The following is a 16,085-nucleotide window of genomic DNA, read 5'->3' as shown; positions in this document are numbered from 1 at the left end:
GGAGGAGAGAAAACCGAGAACTATAGGCGAGTTAGCCTCACATCAGTCGTAGGCAAAATGCTAGAATCTCTTATTAAGGATGTGGTGACAGGACACTTGGAAAATCACAGTATCAGGCAGAGTCAACACGGCTTTATGAAAGGGAAACCACGTTTAACAAATTTCTTACAGTTTTTTGAGGCTGTAACGGGCAGGGTGGATAAGAGGGAACCAGTGGATGTGGTATATTGGATTTTCAGAAGGCATTCAATAAGGTACCACACAAGAGGTTGTTACACAAGATTAGGGCTCATAGGATTGGGGGTAATATATTAGCACGGACTGAGAATTGTTTCACGACAGAAAACAGAATACAAATAAACAGGTCATTTTCAGGATGGCAGGGTGTAAACTAATGAAGTGCCACAAGGATCAGTGCTGGGGCCTCAGCTATTCACAATCGATATCAGTGACATGGATGAGGGGACCAAGTATAATATATCCAGGTTTGCTGGTGATACAAAGCTAGGTGGAAAGTAAGCTGTGAGGAAGACACAGAGAGGCTGCAAAGGGATACAGACAGGTTAAGTGATTGGGCAAAATTGTGGCAGATCGAATATAAAGTGGGGAAGTGAAATTATCCACTTTGGTGAGAAGAATGGAAAAGCAGAATATTTTTTAAAAGACTCGTGAATGTTGGAATTCAGAGGAATTTAGGTGCCCTTGCATTTGAATCAAAGAAAGTTAACATGCAGGTACTGCAAGCAATTGGGAAGGCAAATGGTAGAATCATAGAATGGTCACAGCACGGAAGGCAGAGAGTCGGGATAAATGGGTCCTTTTCGGGTTGGAAATCGGTGGTTAGTGGTGTGCCACAGGGATCGGTGCTGGGACCACAACTGTTTACAATATACATAGATGACTTGGAAGAGGGGACAGAGTGTAATGTAACAAAATTTGTAGATGACACAAAGATTAGTACGAAAGCAGGTTGTGTAGAGGACACAGAGAGGCTGCAAAGAGATTTAGATAGGTTAAGCGAATGGGCTAAGGTTTGGCAGATGGAATACAATGTCGGAAAATGTGAGGTCATCCACCTTGGGAAAAAAAACAGTAAAAGGGAATATTATTTGAATGGGGAGAAATTACAACATGCTGTGGTGCAGAGGGACCTGGGGGTCCTTGTGCATGAATCCCAAAAAGTTAGTTTGCAGGTGCAGCAAGTAATCAGGAAGGCGAAAGGAATGTTGGCCTTCATTGCGAGAGGGATGGAGTACAAAAGCAGGGAGGTGTTGCTGCAACTGTATAGGGTATTGGTGAGGCCGCACCTGGAGTACTGCGTGCAGTTTTGGTCACCTTACTTAAGGAAGGATATACTAGCTTTGGAGGGAGCACAGAGACGATTCACTAGGCTGATTCCGGAGATGTGGGGGTTACCTTATGATGATAGATTGAGTAGATTGGGTCTCTACTTGTTGGAGTTCAGAAGGATGAGGGGTGATCTGATAGAAACATTTAAAATAATGAAAGGGATAGACAAGATAGAGGCAGAGAGGTTGTTTCCACTGGTCGGGGAGACTAGAACTAGGGGGCACAGCCTCAAAATACGGGGGAGCCAATTTAAAACCGAGTTGAGAAGAAATTTCTTCTCCCAGAGGGTTGTGAATCTGTGGAATTCTCTGCCCAAGGAAGCAGTTGAGGCTAGCTCATTGAATGTATTCAAGTCACAGATAGATAGATTTTTAACCAATAAGGGAATTAAGGGTTACGGGGAGCGGGCGGGTAAGTGGAGCTGAGTCCACGGCCAGATCAGCCATGATCTTATTGAATGGCGGAGCAGGCTCGAGAGGCTAGATGGCCTACTCCTGTTCCTAATTCTTATGTTTTTATATAAGGCCATTGGGCCCGTCGAGCCCGTGCCGGCTCTCTGCAAGAGCCCCTCAGCCAGTCCCACTCACCGCCCTTTCTCCGAAGCAAATGTTTTTAAAATTTCAGGGACTTAACCAACTCCCTTTTGAAAGCAGTGATTGAGTCTGCTTCCATCACCCTCTCAGGCAGAGCCTTCCAGATCCTAACCACTCGCTGCTTAATAAAGTCTTTTTCTTACATTGCCTCTGGTGTCAAATTGATTTGTTTTGTCTTAAAACACTCCTGTGAAGCACCTTCGGATGTTTTATTACATTAAAGGCGCTATATAAATACAAGTTGCTGTTGATTCTTTTGACAATCACCTTAAATCTGTGTCCTCTGGTTCTTGACCCTTCCACCAATGGGAACAGTTTCTCTCTATCTACTCTGTCCAGACCCCTCATGATTTTGAACACCTCGATCAAATCTCCTCTCAACCTTCTCTGCTCCAAGGAGAACAACCCCAGCTTCTCCAGTCTCTCCCCGTAACTGAAGTCGCTCATCCCTGGAACCATTCTCGTAAATCTTTCCTGCATCCTCTCTAAGTGCGGTGCCCAGAATTGGACACAATACTCCAGTTGAGGCCGAACCAGTGTTATATAAATGTTCATCATAACTTCCTTGCTTTTGTACTCTGTACCTCTATTTATGAAGCCCAGGATCTCGTAAGCTTGTTTAACCGTTTCTCAACCTGCCCTGCCATCTTCTTTCTACCAAAATGTATCACTTTGCACTTTTCTGCGTTAAATTTCATCTGCCATATGTCCACCCATTCCACCTGTCATCTTGAAGTCTATCACTATCCCTCTCACTGTTCACTATACTTCCAAGTTTTGTGTCATTCGCAACATTTGAAATTGTGCCCTGTACACCCACATCCAAGTCATTAACGTAGATCAAGAAAAGCAGTGGTCCTAGAACCAACCCCTGGGGAACACCACTGTATACCTTCCTCCAGTCCAAAAAAAAACCCTTCACCACTACTCTCTGTTTTCTGTCACTGAGCTAATTTCGTATCCATGCTGTCACTGTCCCTTTTATTCCATGAGCTTCAACTTTGCTGGCAAACCTATTATGTGGCACTTTGTTGAACATCTTTTGGAAATCCATGTACACCACATCAACCACATTGCCCTCATCAACCCTCTCTGTTAACCTGATCAAAAAACTCAATCAAGTTGGTTAAACACGATTTGCCTTTAACAATATTAGCCTTTATTGCAGGGGGTTGGAGTACAAGAATAAGGAAGTCTTGCTACAATTGTACAGGGCCTTGGTGAGACCACACCTGGAGTACTGTGCACAGCTTTGGTCTCCTTATCTCAGGAAGGATATACTTGCCCTGGAGACGGTGCAACGGAGGTTCACCAGATGGATTCCTGGGGTGAGAGGGCCGTCCTATGAGGAGAGACTGAGAAGAATGATCCTATATTCTCTGGAGTTTAGAAGAATGAGAGGTGATCTTATTGAAACTTAGAAAATTCTTACAGGGTAGATGCAGGGAGGATGTTTCCCTGGCTGCAGAGTCTGGAACCAAGGGTCAGTCTCAGGATAAGGGGACTGAGATGAACAGGGCTGTGTATATGTTGAAGGCTGAGATCGAAAGATTTATGAACACTAAGGGAATGAAGGAATATGGGGACTTGCGAGAAGGTGAGTTGATGTAAATCAGCCAAGATCTCATTGAATGGTGGAACAGGCTTGAGGGGCCTTTTGGCCTACTCCTGCTCCTAATTCTTATGTTCTCATTCCGTTCCCCACATTTGCAGTGGGGGTGGGCTATAACTATCTGAGGACCCACACACCTATCTAGTGAGGTTTGAGTCAGGCAGGTGACTGGGAGCTGAGGCCCATTCCTCCTCTCCTCGATGGCAGCGGCTTCCCTCCTGTGATGGGACGAGGTGCAGATAATACCGATCTCAAGGTCAGCAGGTCTAGCTGGGAATCAGCCCATGGGCTCTGGGAGCAGGGCATGTAGCGATCAATATTAAATATCACAGACTAAACGCAAACTTACTCCTCATTTTCCAATTCCACAAGGATTTCAAGCACATCGGGAGCTGGGATATGGAGCATGAGAATTTCAAACGTTCCCTCAGAGTTCCAGCAATTGTGCAGCAGGAACTGGAGCAGACAAAGCAGACCAGTGTTACTGTGGAAGTGAATGAACTCGCCGTCGCTGCCCTTGGACAAGTGGCGAACATGGCCACCTGTGTCCTCACTCTGGGATCCTCGTCCTGCAGCAAACACAGTCCCCCGTTTATTAACCTGAATGGTCAGAAAGATCACAGCAAGACAGTCAGCTTCATCCAGCATTGGGCACAAGCACAATCCCTCATTCAAAGCGAACCACCAGGGAGAGAGAACAACTGGTCTGATATTAAACCCCACTGTACAGGATCTGACTGCGCCGTGCACTAACTGCGCCGTACAGACCAGTGGAAACTGATCTTAGCTGACGGGACAGTGCAGATGGTACAATGGTGCTCAGTGCTGTCGGCCAGTGGGTGGGGGAGGGGGGATTGTCCAGGCTGGGTCAGGCTGACGGCCTCCAGTCACCTGTGCTGGATAGACTGTCAGGATGTCGGTCAAGCAGGTCAGCAATCTGCATTTTTCCAGCAAGCTGTGTATATACCTGTCCTATGTTGTCATTACATGGGCTGCATTGCAGCACAATTTGCACTAAAAGTGTGTGGATTAAGGCAATGTGAAAAAGTTTTAAAGCATTTAATGTCCGGAGGTCCACGCCGATTCTCATATACATATATGTGCATCATGGTCACTTGCGTCCTTGGTTGGTGCTGCACCGTAACATCTTACCACATCTTGGGGGTCTCTTGTCCTAAAGCTCCTTGCTCCATGGCACTCACTGTCCCTGACTACCCCACACAGCGATACAATCACTGCTGCTCTAGGAGCACCACCCCACACCTGCACATCAGGCTTGTCAGAATGGAATGGCCAGCCATGAGGAGCATGGTCTTCTGCACTTCCCTCGGCACTCTGGCTTTCCGCAGTTACTGCCACTGAATGTGGGTTTCACAAGTTTAAAAGCAAAATCTTGTCTGTGCTATTCCTGATCAGCAGCTCGTAAAGCCCAACAAAAATATCAAGAGCAGAATCACAAAATCAGACAGAACAGGAGGCCATTTAGCCCATCGTGCCTGTGCCAGCTCTTCGATAGAGCTGTCCAATTAATCTCCCTCGCCCACTCGCTCTCCATAGCTCTGCAAGTATTTGTCCAAGTTCCCTTTTGCAGGCAGTGCGTTCCCGATCACAACTCGCTGCATAAAAACATTCTCAACTCCCCCTCTGGTTCTTTTGCCAATCACCTTAAATCTGTGTCGTCAAACTACCAACCCTCCTTCCTCTGGAAATGGTGGATAATCAAGGAGCTATTGGGGGGGAGGGGGTGGGAGGACTTAAAACAATCACTATCACTAGAGATAGAGTACGAGGCAAACTAATAGGATTAAAGTGAACAAGTCCCCTGGACCTGATAGCCTGCATCCTAGGGTCTTACAAGAAGTGGCTGCAGAGATAGTGGATGTATTGGTTGTAACGTATCAAAATTCCCTGGATTTTGGAGAGGTCCCAGTGGACTGGAAAACCGTAAATGTAATGCCCCTATTTAAGAAAGGAGACAGAAAGCAGGAAACTATAGACCAGTTTGCCAAACATTTGTCATTGGGAAAATGCTAGAGTCCATCATTAAGGAAGTAGTAGCAGGACATTTAGAAAATCTGTGGGACCTGTACAAGCCGGACGGGTTGCACCTCAACAGAGCTGGGACCAATATCCTCACCGGGCGGGGGGGGGGGGGGGGGGGGGGGGGGCGAGGTTGCTAGTGCTGTTGGAGAGGGTTTAACCTAGCTTGGCAGGGGGATGGGAACCTGAAAATAGATTCAGTAAGGAGGGGAGTAAAACTGGAACTAGAAAGCAAAAATGAAGAAAGTGAGTTTGAAGGAGAGAGGAAACAAGCAGGAAAAAAGGGTTAAAAAAAAAAAAATTTAAAAGCTCTTTGTCTAAATGCACGTAGCATTCATAACAAAATAGATGAGCTGTCGGCACAAATAGATACAAATGGGTATGATCTGATAGCCATTACAGAGTCCTGGTTGCAAGGTGACCAGGACAGGAACTAAATATTCAGGGATATTTGACAATTCAGAAGGACAGACAGAAAGGAAAAGGAGGTGGGGTAGCTCTGTTGATAAAGGATGGTATCACTGTAATAGTGAGAAACGATATTGGCTCAAATGATCAGGATGTTGAAACAGTTTGGGTGGAGATAAGGAATAATAAGGGGAAAAAGTCACTGGTGGGCGTAGTCTATAGGCCCCCTAACAGTAGCAACTCTGTTGGTCGGAGCATAAACCAAGAAATAGTGGGGGCTTGTTAAAAGGGAATAATCATGGGTGATTTTAATCTCCATATTGATTGGACAAATCAAATTGGTCAGGGTAGCCTTGAGGAAGAGTTCATAGAGGGCATAAGGGATGGGTTCCTTGAGCAGTATGTCACGGAACCAACCAGGGGGCAGGCTCTCTTAGATCTGGTCCTGTGTAATGAGACAGGATTAATAAACAATCTCCTAGTAAAGGATCCCCTTGGAATGAGTGATCACAGCATGATTGAGTTTCAAATTCAGATGGAGGGTGAGAAAGTTGGATCTCTAACCAGCGTACTAAGCTTAAATAAAGGAGACTAAAAGCTATGAGGGCAGAGTTGGCTAAAGTGGACTGGGAAAATAGATTAAAGTGTAGGACGGTTGATGAACAGTGGTGTACATTTAAGGAGATATTTTATAATTCTCAAGAATATTCCAGTGAGGGGGAAAGGGTGCAAGAGAAAAGATAGCCATCCGTGGCTAACTAAAGAAATAAAGGACCGTATCCAATTAAAAACAAGGGCATACAAAGTGGCCAAAACTAGAGGGAGGACAGAAAATTGGGAAGCTTTTAAAAGCCAGCAAAGAATGAATAAAAAATGATTAAGAAAGGGAAACTAGACTATGAAAGTAAACTAGCACGAAATATAAAAACAGATAGCAAGAGTTTCTACAGGTATATTAAAAGGAAAAGGGTGGCTAAAGTAACTGTTGGTCCCCTAGATGACGAGACCGGGGAATTAGTAATGGGGAACGTGGATGTTGGGGTAATAGGGAGACTTCTCTTCCTCGAGGCGGACTCCCTGATATAAGGAGGGCGAGGTGTCGATTACCTATAACGACCACGGAATCAAACAAAAGAAACCTTTGCTTCAACCGGCTTCATTATACGAGCATATGCAAGGGAGAAGTTCAAACGTGAACGCTACTGTCCTTGTTAAGTGTTACTAAGGTTAAGGATGCATTAACCATCAGGCTTAATTTGTTATAAGTGTGCTTTATCTACATAAGCAAGTGTTACATACAATAGGCAATAATCCATACCATAAGGTAGAGGATCTTCTGATTCCTCAGAATCTCCTAATACTGATAAGCCCTCTTAATCTGGACCATTTTACGTGTCAGATCAATTCACTACCTTCAGTATCTCCATTTGTGACCATCAGCGTGACCATCAGTCAGTCTCCACTCTAGTGACCATTTTTTATCCCCTTACAATGCAGATGGCAGAAACTCTGAACAAATATTTTGTATCAGTCTTTACGGTAGAGGACACTAAAAATATCCCAACAGTGGATAGTCTTGGGGCTATAGGAGGGGAGGAACTTACCACAATCGCAATCACTAAGGAGGTGGTACTCAGTTGGATAATGGGACTAAAGGTGGATAAATCCCCTGGACCTGATGGCTTGCATCCTAGGGTCTTACGAGAAGTAGCGGCAGGGATAATGGATGCATTGGTTGTAATTTACCAACATTCCCTGGATTCTGGAGAGGTCCCAGCAGATTGGAAAACTGCAAATGTAACGTCTCTATTTAAAAAGGGAGGCAGACAAAAAGTAGGAAACTATAGATCAGTTAGCCTAACATCTGTGGTTGAGAAAATGTTGGAGTCCATTATTAAAGAAGCAGTAGCAGGACATTTTGAAAAACATAATTCAGTCAGGCAGAGTCAGCATGGATTTATGAAGGGGAAGTCATGTTTGACAAATTTGCTGGAATTCTTTGAGGATGTAACGGACAGGGTGGATAAAGGGGAGCCAGTGGATGTGGTGTATTTAGACTTCCAGAAGGCATTTGACAAGGTGCCACATAAAAGCTTACTGCACAAGATAAAAGTTCACGGGATTGGGGGTAATATATTAGCATGGATAGAGGATTGGCTAACTAACAGAAAGCAGAGTTGGGATAAATGGTTCATTCTCAGGTTGGCAATCAGTATCTAGTGGGGTACCGCAGGGATCAGTGCTGGGACCCCAACTATTTACAATCTATATTAACGACTTGGATGAAGGGACTGAGTGTAACGTAGCCAAGTTTGCTGACGATACAAAGATGGGAGGAAAAGCAATGTGTGAGGAGGACACGAAAAATCTGCAAAAGAACATAGACAGGGTAAGCGAGTGGGCAAAAATTTGGCAGATGGAGCATAATGTTGGAAAGTGTGAGGTCATGCACTTTGACAGAAAAAATCAAAGAGCAAGTTATTATTTAAATGGAGAAAGATTGCAAAGTGCTGCAGTACCTGGGAGTTCTGGTGCAGGAAACACAAAAGTATAGTATGCAGGTACAGCAAGTGATCAGGAAGGCCAATGGAATCTTGGCCTTTATTGCAAAGGGGATGGAGTATAAAAGCAAGGACGTCTTGCTACAGTTATACAGTATTGGTGAGGCCACATCTGGAATACTGCGTAGAGTTTTGGTTTCCATATTTACGAAAGGATATACTCGCTTTGGAAGGTTGATTCCGGAGTTGAGGAGGGTTGACTTATGAGGAAAGGTTGAGTAGGTTGGGCCTGTACTCATTGGAGTTCAGAAGAATGAGAGGTGATCTTATCGAAACGTCTAAGATTATGAGGGGGCTTGACAAGGTGGATGCAGAGAGGATGTTTCCACTGATAGGGGAGACTAGAACTAGGGGGCATAATCTTAGAATAAGGGGCCGCCATTTAAAACAGAGATAAGGAGGAATTTCTTCTCTCAGAGGGTTGTAAATCTGTGGAAGTTGCTGCCTCAGAGAGCTGTGGAAGCTGGGTCATTGAATAAATTTAAGACAGAGCTAGACAGTTTCTTAACCGATAAGGGAATAAGGTGTTTTGGGGAGCGGGCAGGGAAGTGGACCTGAGTCCATGATCGGATCAGCCATGATTGTATTGAATGGCGGAGCAGGCTCAAGGGGCCGTATGGCCTACTCCTGCTCCTATTTCTTATGTTCTTATGTATGTTCTTCCTCAAATAAGGAGACCAAAACTGTGCGCAGCACTCCACGTGTGGTCTTACCAACAGTTGGAGCAGGACTTACCCCTTGCAATAAAGGCCAACATTCCATTTGCCTTCCTAATTATTTGCTGTACCTGCATGCTAACTTTTTGTGTTTCATGTACAAGGACTCCCCAGCTCTCTCAGGCAGAGAATTCCACAGATTTACAACACTCTGAGAAGAAATTCCTCCTCATCTCAGTTTTAAATGGGCGGCCCCTTATTCTGAGACTATGCCCCCTTGTTTCAGTTTCCCCCATAAGTGGAAATATCCTCTCTGCATCCACCTTGTCGAGCTCCGTCATTATCAATTATGTTTCGATAAGGTGTACCGATGGATGTGGTGTATTTAGATTTCCAAAAGGCATTCAATAAGGTGCCACACAAAATGTTACTGCAGATGATAAAGGTACGCGGAGTCAGAGGAAATGTATTAGCATGGATAGAGAATTGGCTGGCTAACAGAAAGCAGAGAGTCGGGATAAATGGGTCCTTTTCGGGTTGGAAATCGGTGGTTAGTGGTGTGCCACAGGGATCGGTGCTGGGACCACAACTGTTTACAATATACATAGATGACCTGGAAGAGGGGACAGAGTGTAGTGTTACAAAATTTGCAGATGACACAAAGATTAGTGGGAAAGCGGGTTGTGTAGAGGACACAGAGAGGCTGCAAAGAGATTTAGATTGGTTAAGCGAATGGGCTAAGGTTTGGCAGATGGAATACAATGTCGGAAAATGTGAGGTCATCCACCTTGGGAAAAAAAACAGTAAAAGGGAATATTATTTGAATGGGGAAAAATTACACCATGCTGCGGTGCAGAGGGACCTGGGGGTCCTTGTGCATGAATCCCAAAAAGTTAGTTTGCAGGTGCAGCAGGTAATCAGGAAGGCGAATGGAATGTTGGCCTTCATTGCGAGAGGGATGGAGTACAAAAACAGAGAGGTCCTGCTGCAACTGTACAGGGTATTGGTGAGGCCGCACCTGGAGTACTGCGTGCAGTTTTGGTCACCTTACTTAAGGAAGGATATACTAGCTTTGGAGGGGGTACAGAGACTGATACCGGAGATGAGGGGGTTACCTTATTGAGTAGACTGGGTCTTTACTCGTTGGAGTTCAGAAGGATGAGGGGTGATCTGATAGAAACATTTAAAATAATGAAAGGGATAGACAAGATAGAGGCAGAGAGGTTGTTTCCACTGGTCGGGGAGACTAGAACTAGGGGGCACAGCCTCAAAATATGGGGGAGCCAATTTAAAACCGAGTTGAGAAGGAATTTCTTCTCCCAGAGGGTTGTGAATCTGTGGAATACTCTGCCCAGGGAAGCAGTTGAGACTAGCTCATTGAATGTATTCAAATCACAGATAGATAGATTTTTAACCAGTAAGGGAATTAAGGATTATGGGGAGCGGGTGGGTAAGTGGAGCTGAGTCCACGGCCAGATCAGCCATGATCTTGTTGAATGGCGGAGCAGGCTCGAGGGGCTAGATGGCCTACTCCTGTTCCTAATTCTTATGTTCTAACATCTCATTCTTCTGAACTCCAATGAGTATAGGCCCAACCTACTCAACCTATCTTCATAAGTCAACCCCCTCATCTCCGGAATCAACCTTGTGAACCTTCTCTGAACTGCCTCTAATGCAAGTACATCCTTCCTTAAATACGGAGACCAAAACTGTACGCAGTACTCCAGATGTTGTTTCACCAATACCCTGTACAGTTGTAGCAGGACTTCTCTGCTTTTATACTCTATTCCCTTTGCAATAAAGGCCAACATTCCATTTGCCTTCCTGAATACTTGCTGTACCTGCATACTAACTTTTTGTGTTTAGAAACGTAGAAAATAGGTGCAGGAGCAGACCATTCGGCCCTTCAAGCCTGCACCACCATTCAATATGATCATGGCTGATCATGCAACTTCAGTACCCTATTCCTGCTTTCTCTCCATACCCCTTGATCTCTTTAGCCGCGAGCGCCACATCTAACTCCCTTTTGAATATATCTAACAAACTGGCCTCGACAACTTTCTGTGGTAGACAATTCCACATGCCCACAACTCTGAGTGAAGAAATTTCTCCTCATCTCGGTCCTAAATGGCTTACCCCTTATCCTAAGGATTGTTTCATGCACAAGGACCCCCAGGTCCCTCTGTACTGCAACACTTTGCAATTTTTCTCCAATTAAATTGTAACTTGCTTCTTTATTTTTACTGGCAAATTGGATAAACTCACATTTTCCCACATTATATTCCATCTGCCAAATTTTTGCCCACTCACTTATCCTGTCTATATCCCTTTGCAGATTTTGTGTGTCCTCCTCACAATTTGCTTTCCCACCTATCTTTGTATCAGCAGCAAACTTGGCTCCATTACACTCGGTCCCTTCATCCAAATCATTAATATAGATTGTAAATAGTTGAGGATCCAGCACCGATCCCTGCGGCACCCCAGCAGTCACCGTTTGCCAACCGGAAAATTACCCATTTATCCCAACTCTGTTTTCTGTTAGTTAGCCAATGCGAATACATTACTTGCATTGGAGGCAGTTCAGGGAAGATTCACAAGGTTGATTCCTGAGATGAAAGGGTTGTCTTATGAAGAAAGGTTGAGCCTATACTCATTGGAGTTTAGAAGAATGAGAGGTGATCTTATTGAAACAAATTAGATTCTGAGGGGTCTTGACAGGGTAGATGCAGAGAGGATGTTTCCCCTCATGAGGGAGTCCAGAACGAGGGGGCATAGTTTCAGAATAAGGGGTCGCCCATTTAAGACAGAAATGGGGAGGAATTTCATCTCTCAGAGAGTCATGAATCTTTGGAATTCTCTGCCCCAGAGAGCTGTGGAGGCTGGGTCATTGAATGTATTTAAGGTGGAGATAAACAGATTTTTGAACGATAACTTTTTGGCCAAAACTAGTGGGAGGACAGAAGACTGGGAAGCTTTTAAAAGCCAGCAAAGAATGATTCAAAAAATTATTAAGAAAGGGAAGATAGACTATGAAAGTAAACTAGCATGAAATATAAAAGCAGATAGCAAGAAATAGGTATATAAAAAGAAAAAGAGTGGCTAAAGTAAATGTTGGTCCCTCCGAGGACGAGACCGGGGAATTAGTAATGGAGAACATGGAGATGGCAGAAACGCTGAACAAATATTTTGTATCAGTCTTTACGGTAGAGGATACTAACAATATTCCAACAGTTGTTAGTCAAGGGGCTATAGGGGGGGAGGAACTTAACACAATTGCAATCACTAAGGAGGTGGTACTCAGTAAGATAATGGGACTAATGGCGAATAAATCCCCTGGATTTGATGGCTTGCATCTTAGGGTCTTGAGAAGTAGCGGCAGGGATAGTGGATGCATTGGTTGTAATCTACCAAAATTCCCTGGATTCTGGGGAGGTCCCAGCAGATTGGAAAACTGCAAATGTAACGCCTCTATTTAAAAAAGGAGGCAGACAAAAAGCAGGAAACTATAGACCAGTTAGTCTCTCATCTATGGTTGGGAAAATGTTGGAGTCCATTATTAAAGAAGCAGTAGCAGGACATTTTGAAAAACATAATTCAGTCAGGCAGAGTCAGCATGGATTTATGAAGGGGAAGTCATATTTGACAAATTTGCTGGAATTCTTTGAGGATGTAACGAGCAGGGTGGATAAAAGGGGAACCAGTGGATGTGGTGTATTTGGACTTCCAGAAGGCATTTGACAAGGTGCCACATAAAAGGTTACTGCACTAGATAAAAGTTCACGGGGTTGGGGATAATATATTAGCATGGATAAAGGATTGGCTAACTAATAGAAAACAGAGAGTAGGGATAAATGGTTAATTCTCGGGTGGGCAATCAGTAACCAGTGGGGTGCTGCAGGGATCAGTGCTGGGACCCAACTATTTACAATCTATATTAACGACTTGGAAGAAGGGACTGAGTGTAATGTAGCCAAGTTTGCTGACGATACAAAGATGGGAGGAAAAGCAATGGGAGGACACAAAAAATCTGCAAAAGGACATAGACGGGCTCAGTGAGTGGGCAAAAATATGGCAGATGGTGTATAATGTTGGAAAGTGTGAAGTCATGCACTTTGGCAGAAAAAATCAAAGAGCAAGTTATTATTGAAATAGAGAAAGATTGCGAAGTGCTGCAGTACAGCGGGACCTGGGGGTACTTGTACATGAAACACAAAAGGATAGTATGCAGGTATAGCAAGTGATCAGGAAGGCCAATGGAATCTTGGCCTTTATTGCAAAGGGGATGGAGGATAAAAGCAGGGAAGTCTTGCTACACCTATATACATGGTATTGGTGAGGCCACACCTGGAATATTGCGTGCAGTTTTGGTTTTCCTATTTACGACACGATATACTTGCTTTGGAGCCAGTTGAGAGAAGGTTCACAGGGTTGATTCCGGAGATGAGGAGGTTGACTTATAAGGAAAGGTTGAGTAGGTTGGGCCTCTACGCTTTGGAATTCAGAAGAATGAGAGGTGATCTTACCGAAATGTATAAGATTATGAGGGGGCTTGACAAGGTGGATGCAGAGAGGATGTTTCCACTGATAGGGGACATTCGAACTAGGGGGCATAATCTTAGAATTAGGGGCCGCCCATTTAAAACAGAGATGAGGAGAAATTTCTTCTCTCAGAGGGTTGTAAATCTGTGGAATTCGCTGCTCAGAGAGCTGTGGAAGCTGGGACATTGAATAAATTTAAGACAGAAATAGACAGTTTCTTAAACGATAAGGGGAGAAGGGGTTATGGGGAGTGGGTAGTGAGGTGGAGCTGAGTCCATGATCGGATCAGCCATGATCTTATTGAATGGCGGAGGAGGCTCGAGGGGCCGAAAGCTGCTCCTATTTATGTTGTTATGAAACAGTTTCTCCCATCGGCTATATCAAAACCCGACAAAAGAAAAGATTTTATGCTGGAAGAGTGCGACAGCCCACGAACTGAGAGAGCTCCCTTCCATTGCTTTGTCCCAGCCTGTCTCCTCACACCCTGCACGCAACCACAGGGCACTCAGCTCTTGCTGGGCATCTGCCAACACCAGTTTAAAACCAGCCGTGAGAGCAAGACATTGCCTCCCTCAATCTGAGCTCACCGCCCCACACTCAGACACAGTCACAGGAGATAAGTCACTCAGCTCATGTTCCATGATTGATTGAGCAAGGCACAGATTACTTACCTGACCAACAGTGATGCACTGCCCAGAGAGGCCTTCAACGCCCACTCTACCACCCGTACTCCTGCACGGACAAGCGAGGTGACAGCACTGAGACGGAGTACCTCCGTGCATGTGGGGTCACTGCACTGCTCCAGCAGCTGAACCTATTGCTCCAGGAGGGACACAGGGACAATCTGGCAACTGGGAGAAACATTGGACAACTTAGACAGGGGAAAGTACAATTGTCCAGAATTAACCACTATATCAACAATCAAAGGAGTTCTGCACACCACCTCTCAGCTCATCAACTATATGGCAATTACACTTCACTGTCACTTCCCCAATGACAGACCTGTTTCCACTAGTACTGTACCCCAGTGTTAATGACAGACCTGTATCCACCAGGACTGTACCCATGTCAGACAGTGACAGACCTGTACCCACCAGTACTGTACCCCAGTGTTATACAGTGACAGACCTGTACCCACCAGTACTGTACCCGTGTTATACAGTGACAGACCTGTACCCACCAGTACTGTACCCCAGTGTTATACAGTGACAGACCTGTACCCACCAGTACTGTACCCCAGCGTTATACAGCAACAGACCTGTACCCACCAGTACTGTACCCCAGTGTTATAGTGACAGACCTGTACCCACCAGTACTGTACCCCAGTGTTATACAGTGACAGACCTGCAGCCAACAGTACTGTACCCTAGTGTTATACAATGACAGACCTGTACCCACCAGTACTGTACCCGTGTTATACAGTGACAGACCTGTACCCACCAGTAGTGTACCCCAGTGTTATACAATGACAGACCTGTACGCACCAGTACTGTACCCGTGTTATACAGTGACAGACCTGTACCCACCAGAACTGTACCCCATCATTATACAGTGACAGACCTGTACCCACCAGTACTGTACCCCCGTTATACAGTGTCAGACCTGTACCCCAGTGTTATACAGTGATAGAGATGTACGCACCAGTACTGTACCCGTGTTATACAATGAACGATCAGTACCCACCAGAGCTGTACCCCAATGTTATACAGTGACAGACCTGTATCTACCAGTACTGTACCCCAGTGTTGGTGACAAACCTGTACCCACCAGTATTGTACCCCTGTTAAACAGTGACAGACCTGTACCAACCAGTACTGCACCCCAGTGTTATACAGTGACATACCTGTACCCACCAGTACTTTACCCCAGGGTTATACAGTTACAGACCTGTACCCACCAGTACTGTACCCCAGTGTTACTGACAGACCTGTAACCATGAGTACTGTTACCGTGTTATACAGTAATGGACCTGTACCCACCTGTACTGTATCCCAGTGGTATACAGTGACAGACCTGTACCCACCAGCAATGTACCCCAGTGTTAGACAGTGACAGACCTGTACCCATCAGTACTGTACCCGTGTTGTACAGTGACAGACCTGTACCCATCAGTACTGTACCCCAGTATAATACAGTGACAGACCTGTACCCACCAGTACTGTACCCCAGTGTTATACAGTGACAGACCTGCACCCCAGGGTTATACAGTGACAGGCCTGTACCCACCAGTACTGTACCCCAGTGTTATACAGCGACAGACCCGTACCCACCAGTACTGTACCCCAGTGTTATACAGTGACAGACCTGTACCCACCAGTACTGTACC

The 16,085-nt window shown here is 45.1% G+C and overlaps 1 protein-coding gene across 1 annotated transcript in view; it reads right to left on the bottom strand.

The window, feature by feature from the left end:
* LOC139250247 (uncharacterized protein C22orf15-like) overlaps positions 1-14,527 on the bottom strand; it is a 347,512-nt gene extending 332,985 nt beyond the window's left edge. Inside the window, exon 1 of the mRNA XM_070872746.1 lies at positions 14,431-14,527. The gene's annotated coding sequence lies outside the window, so the exon portion shown is untranslated. The remainder of the gene's footprint in view (positions 1-14,430) is intronic.
* Positions 14,528-16,085: the final 1,558 nt, after the last annotated feature.

The sequence above is a fragment of the Pristiophorus japonicus genome, unplaced genomic scaffold (assembly GCF_044704955.1).
Source record: "Pristiophorus japonicus isolate sPriJap1 unplaced genomic scaffold, sPriJap1.hap1 HAP1_SCAFFOLD_358, whole genome shotgun sequence".
Lineage (NCBI taxonomy): Eukaryota > Metazoa > Chordata > Chondrichthyes > Pristiophoridae > Pristiophorus > Pristiophorus japonicus.
The sequence above is the reverse complement of the archived record's forward strand: the minus strand, read 5'-3'. Positions and strand labels throughout refer to the sequence as shown.